The following is a 13,096-nucleotide window of genomic DNA, read 5'->3' as shown; positions in this document are numbered from 1 at the left end:
AGGCCGCAGCCCAGCCAGCTTCAAGAACATGGCTAGGAAATGTGGTTCTCAGCAGCAAACAGACATCTTTGGTGATCAGCAAGCTGGCACCTCACATGGAGCGACACAGACAAAAACCTGAATAAGCAAATTTCCTACTATGTGAACAGGTGATAAATGCCATGGAAGAAAAGCAAGGAAAGAAAGAGTATGTGTTTGAGGAATACTGAAATTTGAAGCAGGATGGTAAGAAGCAGACTCACTGGGGTGAGTAAAGCCTTGAAGGAGGGAAGGGAATGAGCCATGTGGATGTATTACTGCAGGAGGAGAAACTTTAAAAGGAGGCCATCAAGGCTAAGGCAGAACAAGGGTGAGAGAGGTGGAGAATTAGGTCAAAGAAACGAGAGGAGGCAGATTGTGCTGGACTCTGGTTTCTTTTCTGAATGAGAGCAGTGGAAATCAGAGGGTCGTGTGCAGAGGAGAGAGAAGATTTGATCTGTAGTTTATCTAGAGCAGTTGTGGCAGCTACCTTGAGAATACACTGGAAGGCAGGAAAGAGGAGAAGAGGACAGTGGAGTGGACCAGAGTAGCAATGATGGTGTGGTGATGAGAAATGGTTGGATTCACGATACATTTTGCAGGCTAGGCAGGATTTACAGATGGATTGAAGGTGGAGTTTGAGAGAAAGAAAGGAGGGACTGTGGCCTGAGCAAATTTCAAGGATGGAGCTGTCAAAAATGGAGCCAGGAAGACTGTGGTGCAGTATATTTATGGGGTGACATGACTGTGAGAGATCCAAGTGGGGAGGCTAAGAGTCTGAAGCTTAGGAGAAAGTTCTAGACTTGAGCTATAGGTCTGAAGTCCTACTTCAGGATAAAGATGGGATTTAAAGCCTTAAGACTGAGAAATTGGGGACAGGCTGGTCAGGGGAGTGTAGCTGAAGAAGAGAGATCTAAGGACAGAGTTTTGGGGTTGAAAAGAAGGGTTGGCCAGTAAGAGGGATGAGGAGGAAAAGGTGGGGCAGTGGTTGGGGACTTACATGGAACAGTGTGTTTATCAGATCAGAATCACAATGTCACAATGGAGTACCACCATTAATATTGGCCCAAGAGCCTGTTTTCCCCCATTCCATTCCTATTGGCCTGTCTCTAACTGTGCGTGGTCAGAATGGCCTGAAGAGATGGAGGGGCTCAGTCCCTCGTTCCATGCTCCAGCACTCTTTTTCACCACTACCGCCCTAATCTGATAAATGTATGGTCATTGGGGCACCTGGCTGGCTCAGTTGGTAGAGCATGCAACTCTTGATCTTGGGGTTGTGAGTTTAAACCCCATATTGGGGGCAGAGATTTCTTAAAAAAAAGAAAGAAAATAAAATCTTAAAAAAATAATGTGTAGTCATTCATTCAACAAATATTTTGCTGAGCGTATATCTATGTGCCAGGCCACAGTCTAGGCATTGAGTGAACAACCCAGATGAGGCCTGTGTCCTTGTGGAGCTTATACTCTAATGGGGTTGGGGCACATAGTAGACAAATCTGATCATTTCTAATAGGGCAAGAGAATAGTGAGTGACCTCTTTTGATCAAGAGGATCAGGAAAGTCCTCTTGGAGGAGGTGACATTTGTATTGAGAGCTGAAAGATGACGGTCATGAGATGTGGGGCAACTAGGTTTTCACTGGATGGAAGTCTGGGGCATGACAGAAGAAAGGGCCAGTGTGCCAGATCGTGGGGAGGGAGGGAGGCAGTACCCACCTCACACCAGAGATTGTAGGTCACAGTGAGGAAATTTAGATTTTATTCCAATAGTGATGGGGCCACCTTTGATGGGGTTAAGTAGAGAGGACTCCGGTGTTAACATTTCAGGGATGCCACAGGGTTGGTCAGATGGAGAATGGAATAGAAGGCAGAGTGGAGGCAGGGTAAAGAGTGAGGCCATCTAGCTCAGCAAACAGGTGGTGTCTCGGACCAGGAACGTACCCTGGAGTAGATGAATGGACCCGCAGTCAGAGATAAAGTGTGCACCTCTCTGGGTCAGGGCCTATGCAAGGCAACAAGTGGTACTTACTAAGGAAGCTTCTGGGAGGCACAATCCTTGTACACCCCCCCCCTCCCCATTCAGTGTTTACTTATAGACGACTCAGACCTCATCTAAAGTGCCATGCAAAAACAAAGCAACCCTTAAATAAGTGATGGGAGGGTCTAAGCGCACTAGGAGAATTGGAAAAGGAGCAATTAGGATACCCTGCGAAAACGAGACTTTGCAGCCTTCTTCAGATGGGAGGGCAATCCATTTTTCAGAGGGCAGCAGCAGGGGGTCCTCTGAGCCCCCACCCCCTCGGCCACAGGTCCTGCGTGGCTGCTTGTGCTGGAACAGCTAACTGGCTCCAGGCTTCAGTTTTAAACTCGGTTGAAAAGCGGGTGACTCAGGGGAGGTCCCTCCCCAGCACGCCTCGTTTGGGGCCCTGGAGTGACTCATTACCTCGTTCCCTCCCTCACGGCTGACCCCGGGCCAATCCCTTAATGAGTCTACACCTCACTCTACTCATCTGGCCCGGGACAATTGCCTGGTGGATTTTTTTTTTTTTTTTTTTTTTTTTTTTGCTCCCTGGAGGCAGGGCTCACGTCAGCAACCATCCAGGTTCCTGGAGAGAAAGAGGCAGCGAGAGAGAAGCTGGTCTTAGGGTCTGGAGGGGAGCAAAACCCCCAGGACGGACGGACTCAGGCCCTAGGCGCTCCTCGCGGAGGGGGCTTCATGCTCGCGCATTCTTCACATTTCTGAGCCCTTCAACCGCATTCAGTACCGAACAGAGGGTTTCGCAAGCACTGGTGTCCTAGAGGATTTTCCCTTGGACGTCTCTTCGTAAAAGCTTGCTTGGAGGAAGGAAAAAAAAAAAAAAAAAGCAACCACAGCAGGCCCCCCAAAGTCTGAACGCTGAGTGCCAGGGAGAGCTGGGGGACCGACGCCGCGGCTCCTGGGGGTGGGATCCCCGAGTGCGCTGCTCGCCCCGCGCCACGGAAGGCGGGGGCGGGGGGCGCCCTGCAAAGAGCCGGCGGCGGGAGCACGGGCCGGGGCGGCGTGCGTGGGTTTCGGGGTTGCTCGCCCCGCATCTCTGCGCCCCCCCCTTACAGCGCACCCCGCGGCAGCGTGGCCACTCCGAGCATCCCCCCCACCCCCGGCGGGACTGGCGCCCGTAACGCCCCCCTCGCCCGGCCTCCGGGGATCGCCTCCACCCCGGGATCCCGCAGGTGGCCCCGGGCGGGCGCACCGTCCCCGCAGCCCCGGACCGCCTCCTCCGCCGAGGGGCATCGCCAGCCTCCCGGAGCCCCGGGGCGCGCCCCCTCCCCGCCGGACCCCGCAAGCCCGCGCCCCCGAGTTACCTGCCCCGGGAAGTCCCAGGCCGCCCTCCGCCCGGGATGCGACAGAGTGGGCTCGGCAGCGCCCGGAGCCACATTCCTGGGGGAGGGGTCCCCACTCGAGGGTCTCGGATCACGTTACCGGCCGAGGGGAGGAGACAGCGGGAGAGGGAGCAGACGGGGAAAAGTTGCGTCTCGCGGGTTACTTCTCCCCCAGCCCCCGAGCGCGCCTTGTCGCCGGGGGGCTCGGGGACAGTGTCCGCCCCGGCTCCGGAGCCCGACGGCCCCCGGAACGCTGTGTCGGGACGGAGGCACCTCTCGGCCCGCGGCGGCGGCGGGGCTGGGGCTGCGGGGCGCGGGGCTGCGGGGCTGCGGGGCGCGGGGCTGCCCGGCTCCCGGGCCCGGCCGGCGACCCCCCGGCTGCCCCGGGGCAGGGAGGCGGCCGCCGGAGCCCGCCGCCGGGCACCGAGGATCGCGAGCAGTAACAGACGCAGAAATGCGCATAAATAAATCAATGAGCAGCTCCCTGCGCTGCCAGCAGCAGGGAAACCTCGGGCTGATTAAATGCAGACGTGGGGTGTCTGCCAGGGCAGGAGGGCGGCGGGGCAAAGGGAACAGGCGTGGAGGCGAGGGCTGGGGGAAGGGAACCCTAGGGCCGGAGCCAAGAGGAAAACCCAAAGCCACATTTTGAAAATGGGGGTGGATTTTAAATGCAAACAGCCCGGAGGAGGGGAGGGGGCCCGGCAGCCGGCGCCCGGGCCGGCCCGCCCGCCGGGGCAACTTTCCGGGCGGGAGGTGCGGCCGGAGGGGCGGCGCCGGCGGCGGGAGGCGGGAGTCGGGGGCCGAGGGGGGGAGTCACTTTAAAGGCTCTTTCTTACCCATAATGCTTTGTGGGGACGTTGACAAGTGGATCCAAGATGGCGTAGAAAGTAATGACAGGTAAGTCCTGACTTCCCCCTTCTCCGCTGCCGGGACCGCTCCGCGAGCCGCCGGAGCCCTCCGGGGAGGAGACCCGACTCCCCTGCAGCCCCCGGGGCCCCGGGAGGGGCGGCCCTCGGACGGGCTGGGGACGCAGGCGGCCCGCGGCGGGGCCTGGGAAGCGGGGCTCTTCGAGGCGAGGCCCGGACGCTGGGGCTGTTTACAGCTTCTTCCCCTCCTCGGTCCCCTTCCCCTCCGCTGGGGGCCGCGGCGCCCGGGGCCCGGGCGGTGGAGGGGGGCTTCGCACACCCGGGCCGGGAGTCTGCGGGAGGTTTCCCCCGCCGCGGGCACTCGGGTGTGTGTGAGTGTGTGTGTGTGTGTGCTGGGGGGGGGGGGGGGTCGAGCCGCCTTGCACGCTCCCCTCCTCCGGGTCACGGCTGCGGGTGGGGAGCGTGCGGGCCTCCCACGCCCCGCGGGATCGCCCCCTCGGGGCTCGGACTGGCGGCGGGGGGGCGGCGGCAGAAGTGGGTCAGGGCTGCGCCCCCTCCCTCCCCCGCCCGGGGGCTGTTGCCTGAGCTTCACTCCCGCCCCCCCCCCCGCCCCCCGGTTTCTCCGCCCCCTCCTCGGAAATTCTCATTGGCCCACGAGCACATCAACAAAAATAAAAACAGACTATCTTTTCTGGGAGATCGTTTTAAGACTCCCCTTCTCGAGGGCTAAGGGACTGCAGTTTTATTTAGGGAACTTTGGTTCCTCTAGCCCCAGATTATTTGAGCTCTCTGCACCCTCTCCTTCACCGAGGATCCTTCAGACAGGGCTGGGAGCCAGGGGCTTAGGGTTCTTCTTGGATTGGGATCCTCGGGTTTGGTTTGAAACTCGAAATTGTTATTGCTTCTCCCTCACGACTTAGACTTTTCAGGCAAATCGTTAATATGATGTGTTTAACTCTAGGGACAGTGGATGGGGGTGTGTGTGGGGGGGGGTGAGGGGGAGGAGAAGTTGTCCTGGCTGGTTTGTTCTTAATTTTGCCCTCTCTTTAACTTATATTAATGAGGATTCTTGTCCTTTCTTTCTTTCCTTTCTTTCTTTCTTCTTCTTCTTTTTTTGAAAGTAAGATCACTCAGCGCTGAAAGACATGGCTTTTTTTTTTTTTTTTTTTTTTTTTTACGTTTTTGGATCTTAAGAACATTTTATGATCTATTCTTACAGCACACAGAAAGGAGATGTTTTTGTTTTAAAGCAAAACGATCATTTACAGAACTGCATCCTGTAGCCTTTTGGTAACTCGTTCCATTTGAAGTTTAGCAGCCTTCTCACTTGAGGCTGATAAAGTATTTGCTGTCGGTCATGTCTATTATTGGTGTTGTACAGACACATTTTACTTTTCTATTTGCCTCAGGAATTGGATGAAGTAATTGATCACTAAAGAACTACAGTGCTGGTGAGATGTGTAAGGTGAGACTGCAGTTAAGAATGATTTACCTTTTCCCCTTCATTTTAATCAACACTTAAGGGTGAGGCTAAGTAATTTGATGAGACTATCTTTATTTTCCAAATATCTCAATTGATCAAATGGGTATGCAGGCAGGGCTCCCTTTAGAGAGGAATAATGTGTCAAACGTACTCAACTTTTAAGTTGTTGCAACACATCAACCATAGTGGAGCTTATCCAGAGCCAGACGTTATTTGCAGTTATCCTTGATCAGTATCTTCACCAGGAGCAATTATATGTAAATTTCCTTGTGTAACTTTAATTGGATGTCTTAATTTCATATGTATATTGGTGTCCATCACGTACTCTACATTGAGTGTTAGTGATTGTTTATGTGGATTTTGTGTGTCCACAGTTACTGGGACTCTTGTCAAGAGCACCCCTTCCATTGGAAAAATTTATTTTAGGCATCGGTCACGCCTTTTCTGAATAATGGAATAGTACTTGTCTCTCCCATAGTTATTTTGAAATAAAAACAGTAATGTTGAGTTTTGTTTTATTAGGGATAAAAATGGTTTGTCATTTTCTGGTCACATGGTGTGTGTGTTGGAAGTGCTGCTTTAACTCCTCTGCTTTGGATTTAAAGGGCATTATTGATAAAGTGTTAGTGAACAGTATTTTATAATGAGGAGGAAAGAAGTTTGCTAATTTTACATTTTTCACAAGCAATTTTCTCAATTTTAAAAGTATTTTATGATGGTTTATTGAGAAAATGTAAAGTTATTAGGGTCACTGCAGATTTGTGTGTGTGTGTGTGTGTGTGTTTTCCCAACACATATGGATAGCCTTTGGATTTTGAAATCCTCTCACAAACTTTTCCTGTCTATCACAACATCTGTTTAAGAAGAATAAGCTGTTCTTTATTTTTATTTTTTTTTCCAGATTGAGGCATTCTGTTGACATTTTGCCTTACAAACAAAACAAAACAAAACAAAACTTGGGAGAGGAAGGTGGACGTAAATCAAGATCCTTTTGTAAGTGCATACATCACATTTGCTTATGTTTGAAACTTAGTGCTTGTGTGTATTACATATATTTTTATTTTTATTCTTGGCAGAGCAAATATGGATTTTAAAATTTATTTATTTTCAGCTTACAGATGGAGGCATATTCATGCCTTAGACCTTCCAATCAGAACCTTTTCTTTTTATTTATTTATTTGACTTTACAGATTACTTTGTGGAAAGGAGCAAGTAATCTGCTTCTTAGCCTATGGAGATGTTTGTTAGCCTATGGAGTCTAAAAATGGAATATTTAGGGGCATGTGGCTGGCTCTGTTGGAAGACCATGAGATTGAGATTCTTTGGATTGTGAGTTCAAGGCCCATGTTAGATGTAGAGAATACTACAAGAAAAAAAAAACCCTTTAAAAATTGAATATTTAGAAATTGGTAATCTCTTGTGACTAGTGTTGTTTGGCCTGAATTGTGTCAAGACATTTTCCACAATTTTCACACACGTGGACCATGTGAAGTAGTCACTTCAAAGCAAAGTTAGTAGCTGGCTGTCAAACAAGTTGTTAACAAAGTATTCTAAAATAGGAAATACCATAATATTAAAGTTTGGGGCTAAGTAGAAGACACTGTCTTGTAGCTGAATAAAGACATAGCTTTTTTAGTCTATCTAAAAACTGAGAAGCTTAGGACATTATTTTTAGAGGAGGCTGTAGTTTTGGAGAGTCATTAAGTACTTCTTCATCAGGTAGTAAACTTGATTTTTGCCACTGTTGGCAAGATTTTTCATTTTCTAATATCAAAAATATTCAGTCTGTGTTGTAAAGTCTGTATACATTTATGGACTGTCCAGTTTGTTTTTTACTGGGGAAGGGAGTGATGCCAACACAATAGGAGAGATCATTCCTACTTGCAGAGGGCCTTATGTAGTTTAAAAATAAACAGCATATTCATGAAAGGCTAAGAATATTGCAGAGGGACCTACAAATAAGTAGACAATATCTTATACATGCATTTTTTTTATTCCCTGTTTAAGAGGTAGGCTTGGTATTAATATTAAATACAAGTCATTTTATAATTGTCACACTCTATTTAAGATCCAAAATACAGGCTCAGCACAAGAAATGATGTCCTTTGTCTGCTGTTTTAAATGCATAGAAGATTTTGGGCCAAGTTTATCAACTTGTTGATAAACAAGATAGGGTGAGGAGCTACTTAAAAATTATTATTATTATTTTTTTGCTACTTAAAAATTATAAGCAAATTATTATGGTTGTTTATTTTCATAAACTCAGATGAGTGTACATTCAGATATAATTTGATTTCTAAGTAATACTTTGAAATGTTTTCTGGGAAAGAACTAGGTTATGTGTGGAGAATGTGGCCACAGCAGCTTACAGTTCATTTAAATTGATGGGTGTAGTCAGGATTTATGTAGCATTAGCTAGAAGCAACATAAAACATAGTGGTTTGTCACTTCAGGAGTGGCTGGGATAATACTTTTGAGTAATCCTGAATTTAATAGAGTTAATATTCCTCTTTTAAAAATAATATTGTAGATGTAACATGAAGACTTTTCATATGTTTTAAATACAGAAGAATATATAATTTTTAAAAGCTATAAAGTGTCTAAAATAAATTGGAAGTTCTTCAGCACACTACCAACTTGTTTACTTGTATAAATTGTACTGGGTCATTTTCTCTAAGAGCAGGAAGTTGTTTGGTAAAACCAGAGTTGTATGTTCATCTTGCTTTTGAACCAAAACCCCCCTGATTCATCATTAGATCTTCAAAGAACGCATGGCATATTTTTTGAGTGAACCATTGTGAAGTGTGAATGTTTGTGATTTTTGTTATTTCTGTGCCATTTTTTTTTAGGTGTTCTCAGCACATCTGAATTTGCCTTTTTGCTTTCTTCTGTGGAAATTCTCCTTGTGGTGAAAATACTCCAGGCGAGCTTTCTGGCACTAGGCAATATGTATAACTAATATGGTTTTAAACACTTGTGTGTGTGTTTTTTTTAAAAGATTTTATTTATTTATTCATGAGAGAGAGAGAGAGAGGCAGAGACAAAGGCAGAGGGAGAAGCAGGCTCCTTGCAAGGTGCCGGATGTGGGACTCCATCCTGGATCTCGGGATCACGCCCTGAGCTAAAGGCTGACACTGAACCACTGAGCCACCCAGGCGTCCCTAAACAATTGTTTTTATGCAAAAACTGATGCATGCTATAGTAAACAAAATTGAATGGTACTTAAGTACATACAGTAAAAAAGATAAAAAAAAAAATAGAATTTGTTCCCCTTCCTCCATCTTTAGTTCTGTTCCCCTGAGCTGACTGTGGAAAACAGTTGGTGTCATTTGGCTTTTGGAAGACCTCTCTGTTGCTGAGGTACACTAGTAGTAGTGAAAGTGGAGGGAGAAGTCAAGGAAGGCATGAACACTAAACTGGTTTAGGTGTTATACACTGACTATTCTCCTCCGGTTTCCTGTGATGTTAAGTAATAAACCATCAGTTTAAGATAACTATAATTGAATTGTTAGTGAAACACTCAGTTAATTCTACTGTCAGGTTGTTATAGTTTTGATTTGTTGATCTTTTAAGGAAATAAATACTTGTGAATTAAATTCATATAACCTTAGGGCTGGGGGTAATGGTGGTAATTACCATCTGTAGAATTTTATGATAAACTGCACAGTATGTTTACTATAGGCTTTTTGTTTGTTTGTTTTTTATTTATTTATGATAGTCACAGAGAGAGAGAGAGAGGCAGAGACATAGGCAGAGGGAGAAGCAGGGTCCATGCACCGGGAGCCTGATGTGGGATTCGATCCTGGGTCTCCAGGATCGCGCCCTGGGCCAAAGGCAGGCGCCAAACCGCTGCGCCACCCAGGGATCCCTACTATAGGCTTTTTATAACTCACTTTCTGTCCTTTAATTCTCATAACAACCCCAAGTTAGTTGTTATTTCCATTTTGCAGAGGAGGAAATTTAGGCCAAATGTGAACTAGCTAACAAGTGTCATAAGACTGGTAAGTTGTGGTGCTGGTGTTCTGTCTTGGAAAGCCTATGCTTGTAATATGCTCAGCTTTACTTCTATCTAGTCTGTCTTATTTTCCAGATGAGGAAATTTAGGCCTGCAGAATTCAAGTGACTTGCCCAAGGTCACACAGCTAAGTGATAGCAACAATAAACCAAACTTTTATCTTTGTTCTCTTATCTCAGAACTTTTGGTCCTCGATGGTTATGCTACATTTTACTGAAATACTATGGACCGAAAGACCATATTCTGTGAATACTGGATACAAATGCTTCACAACCGATACATCAGCAAAGGTGTTTTCTACTATGTATTTAAAAGCTTCCTTTTCTTTCTTTCAGAAATTACAAAGAGCTCTGATGGGCTATTTGGGTGATCCCCAGTGCAGTGAACTGCAGGTGAGTAAGGTTTAGGAGAGCTTTATTTAGAAAACAAGAACTTGGTAATGCCCGAGAAGGCGACAAAGAGAGGCTTAATCTAGAGGGCGAGTCTGTCCAGGAAGAATAAGGTGGGGCCGGGTGGAGTAAGGTTGGGCAGTAGTGAGATAGTGGAAACCTGACAATGCGGATCCCACTGAATTGGCTACTTCTGGAACAGACTGGATGATGATGCACATCCTCTGAAGAAACTGCTTGCCGCTGTTGTCAGAGTTTGTTTGAAGAGAAGTGAGGGTAGGTTAATCTTCCACTCATGTTCTGAATGAGTAACCACACAGGGGCTCATCCTATCTGCATATGATTGGAGTTTGAGAGGCCCTTCAGTTTTTGTGTCAACATTCTGGAGTGGTAATCACCCTGTGCTCTGATGAACTTGGTTAAGTCCTGAATAGTTTGTTTTTCCTGGTTTCTGCTGTGTATGTATTGTCATGAATGATTGTATATATATATCTGCATTTTTGAGCATCTAGATAGTGAGAATGTAGTAATAGAAACAAAAGGTTAAACTTTTTTCCTGATGGTTATATTTATTAGTCCTTCAAATTATTTATCTTTTGCTGAAATGCCCTGCTAAGAAAGGCAATTTAGTCTTTATTACTTCTGATTCACAATAACTGATTTTTTGGGTCCATTATTGTAACTTGGTCTTTCATTATTAAACTTAGATGATGGTGATACTACAGAAAAAACAATTAGAAGCCTTCATATTACCCTTGTGGGGCATCAGTGCAAAAATTATGTTTTGATATATTTTCAGTACTAGTCTTTTGTTAGACCTCACCAGCTCAAGAAAGCTTCATCTGTTAATAAAATGACTTGCCATCCCCCCTTATGGACTGTGGCTGGGTGAGATTTATAAGACATTGCCAGCTTCTTTTCACCCGTCTGCTTTAAGCTGGAGTTTTTAGTTTTTTGTTCTTTGTGGTTAAAATAACTTTTTCCATTTAACTGTACCTTGGTCTCCTGGCCCTTAGTTCTGTGATTTGTCCATGATTCTGTGCTGCTTTTTAACTGTGATACTGTCTGCTACTGAGTCAGCAAGTTGGCTTTGAGAATCCCAGAAACTTTAGTGTGACAGACAGTACTATATACTTTCAGAGTTTATAATTGAATTTGGGCTTGGCTATTTGCTGATTGCTAAATTAACAACACAGTTGTAGGCATTTTTTGTTTTTGAGTTTATGTTTGTTTTGCATGATTCGGGGGTTCAGAACAGTTGAGGTGATTTGTTGGTCCTTGGAAAGTTGGGATCTGGGGGTGTCAGAGAGGTCATTGTGGTAAGGAAATTCATGAGCGTTCTCAGATAAGGCTAGAATGAGCCGTGGAAGGGAGGGGTGGACCTCTTCTTGAGGCTGTATCAAGCTTGTATCCTGGAACCCCTCTGTTTCCTTGGTATGGTGGAATTTCTTTTTTAAGTTCAGGAGAATGGATATTAAATAAATTGTTGAGGTGCCTGAATGGCTCAGTCTAACCGACTGAGTGTCTGCCTTTAGCTCAGGTCATGATTTCAGGGTCCTGGGATGGAGCCTGCCATTGGGTTCCCTGCTTAGTAGGGAGCCTACTTCTCCCTTTCCCTCTGCTGCTCCCCTTGCTTGTGCTCTCTTTCTGTTAAATAAATAATTGAAATCTTTAAAAAAAATTGTTAAATATTTAGATCATTACCTTAAAATAGTTGACGTTTGTTTTGGTGTTCAATTAAAATATATATTTTTGTGTGTAAGTTTATGCATATTTATATGTAACTATATGTATATATGTATATTTGACTCATGTTTAATTATGGTACATGTAATTTGAATTTTTTATACTTATTAGATCATGGAACATTTCCATGTTATACATGTCACAATTTTAATTTACATGCTTACATTTTTAAAAAAGATTTATTTATTTGAGAGAGAGACTGTATGCTTCCATGTGAGTGAGAGGAGGTGCAGAGGAAGAGGGAGAGAAGCAGACTTCCCACTGATCATGGAGCCTGACCTAGGGCTTGGTCTCCCAACCCGGAGATCATGACATGAGCTGAAATGAAGAGTCAGATGCTTAATCGACTGAGCCACCCAGGTGTGCCCCTATATGCTTACATTTTGGAAGGCTACAAAATATTTTGTCGATACATGCTCCCATAATTTTCCTAAATCTTTTAATATTAGGTATTTATATTGCAACCTGGTTTTTCACTTAATACTTTATTTATTGATTTTTAAAATATTTTATTTATTTATTTGAGAGAGAGATGGCAAGAGACTATGAACAGGGGCAAAGGAGAGGGAGAAGCAGGCTCCCTCTCGGGGCTCAGTCCCAGGACCTGAGATCATGACCTGAGCCCCAAGGTAGATGTTTAACTGACTGATGACCAGGTGCCTCTGACTTAATACTTTATTCTACATTAACGTAGATATTATTAATATTATTTTTTGACTAATTATATTTCTGGGACACCTTTCTGAGTGTATTGGGTTAAATGAATGTTTTTATGGCTTTTTGTATATTTTGCCATATGATTTTTCAAGAATGTTGTACCAGTTTGTACTACTAACAGTTACATGGATATACCTGTTTTACCATAGCTGGACAGAAATACATTTTTTCCTTAAAAGTTTTTGCTCATTTAGTAGTGTAAAGTAGCATTTGCATTTTTTTCTATAATGTTGAATTTTACTCTTCAAGTCTTTTCATGGTGAATTGTTTGTGCACATCCTCTGCTATTTTATGCTATACAGTATTGATGTGAGCTTTGGATGGTAAGGCAAGTATAACCAGCTAATAAACCGGTGATTAATAAAAAGATAACCAGAACACATTCCGTGAAGCTGTTCAAAGAGGTCTAGATAAGTGATCTTGGAGATAGTGCTTGAAGGGAAATAGGATTATTCTGAGATTCAATGCAGCAAATGTTTATTGAGCATCCACTGTGTACAGTGT

General features: G+C 45.2%; 1 protein-coding gene and 1 long non-coding RNA gene across 5 annotated transcripts in view; one reads left to right on the top strand and one right to left on the bottom strand.

Moving 5' to 3' along the window:
* Nucleotides 1-1,758: 1,758 nt before the first annotated feature.
* LOC112920603 (uncharacterized) lies at nt 1,759-2,608 on the bottom strand. The gene is made up of 2 exons (XR_011999561.1): nt 2,222-2,608; nt 1,759-1,958 (listed from the first exon to the last, which is right to left on the bottom strand). It is a non-coding gene; the product is annotated as an uncharacterized lncRNA (long non-coding RNA).
* A 1,602-nt stretch (nt 2,609-4,210) lies between these two features.
* The window catches only part of HELZ (helicase with zinc finger), a 159,013-nt gene continuing 150,127 nt past the window's right edge, over nt 4,211-13,096 (top strand). For 2 of the 4 annotated variants that reach the window (XM_072746776.1, XM_072746774.1), the window contains exons 1-4: nt 4,211-4,273; nt 5,652-5,707; nt 6,627-6,718; nt 10,076-10,132. The gene's annotated coding sequence lies outside the window, so the exon portion shown is untranslated. The remainder of the gene's footprint in view (nt 4,274-5,651; nt 5,708-6,626; nt 6,719-10,075; nt 10,133-13,096) is intronic. The other 2 variants (XM_072746777.1, XM_072746775.1) reach the window with 1 other exon arrangement.

The sequence above is a fragment of the Vulpes vulpes genome, chromosome 2 (genome assembly GCF_048418805.1).
Source record: "Vulpes vulpes isolate BD-2025 chromosome 2, VulVul3, whole genome shotgun sequence".
Lineage (NCBI taxonomy): Eukaryota > Metazoa > Chordata > Mammalia > Carnivora > Canidae > Vulpes > Vulpes vulpes.
The sequence above is the reverse complement of the archived record's forward strand: the minus strand, read 5'-3'. Positions and strand labels throughout refer to the sequence as shown.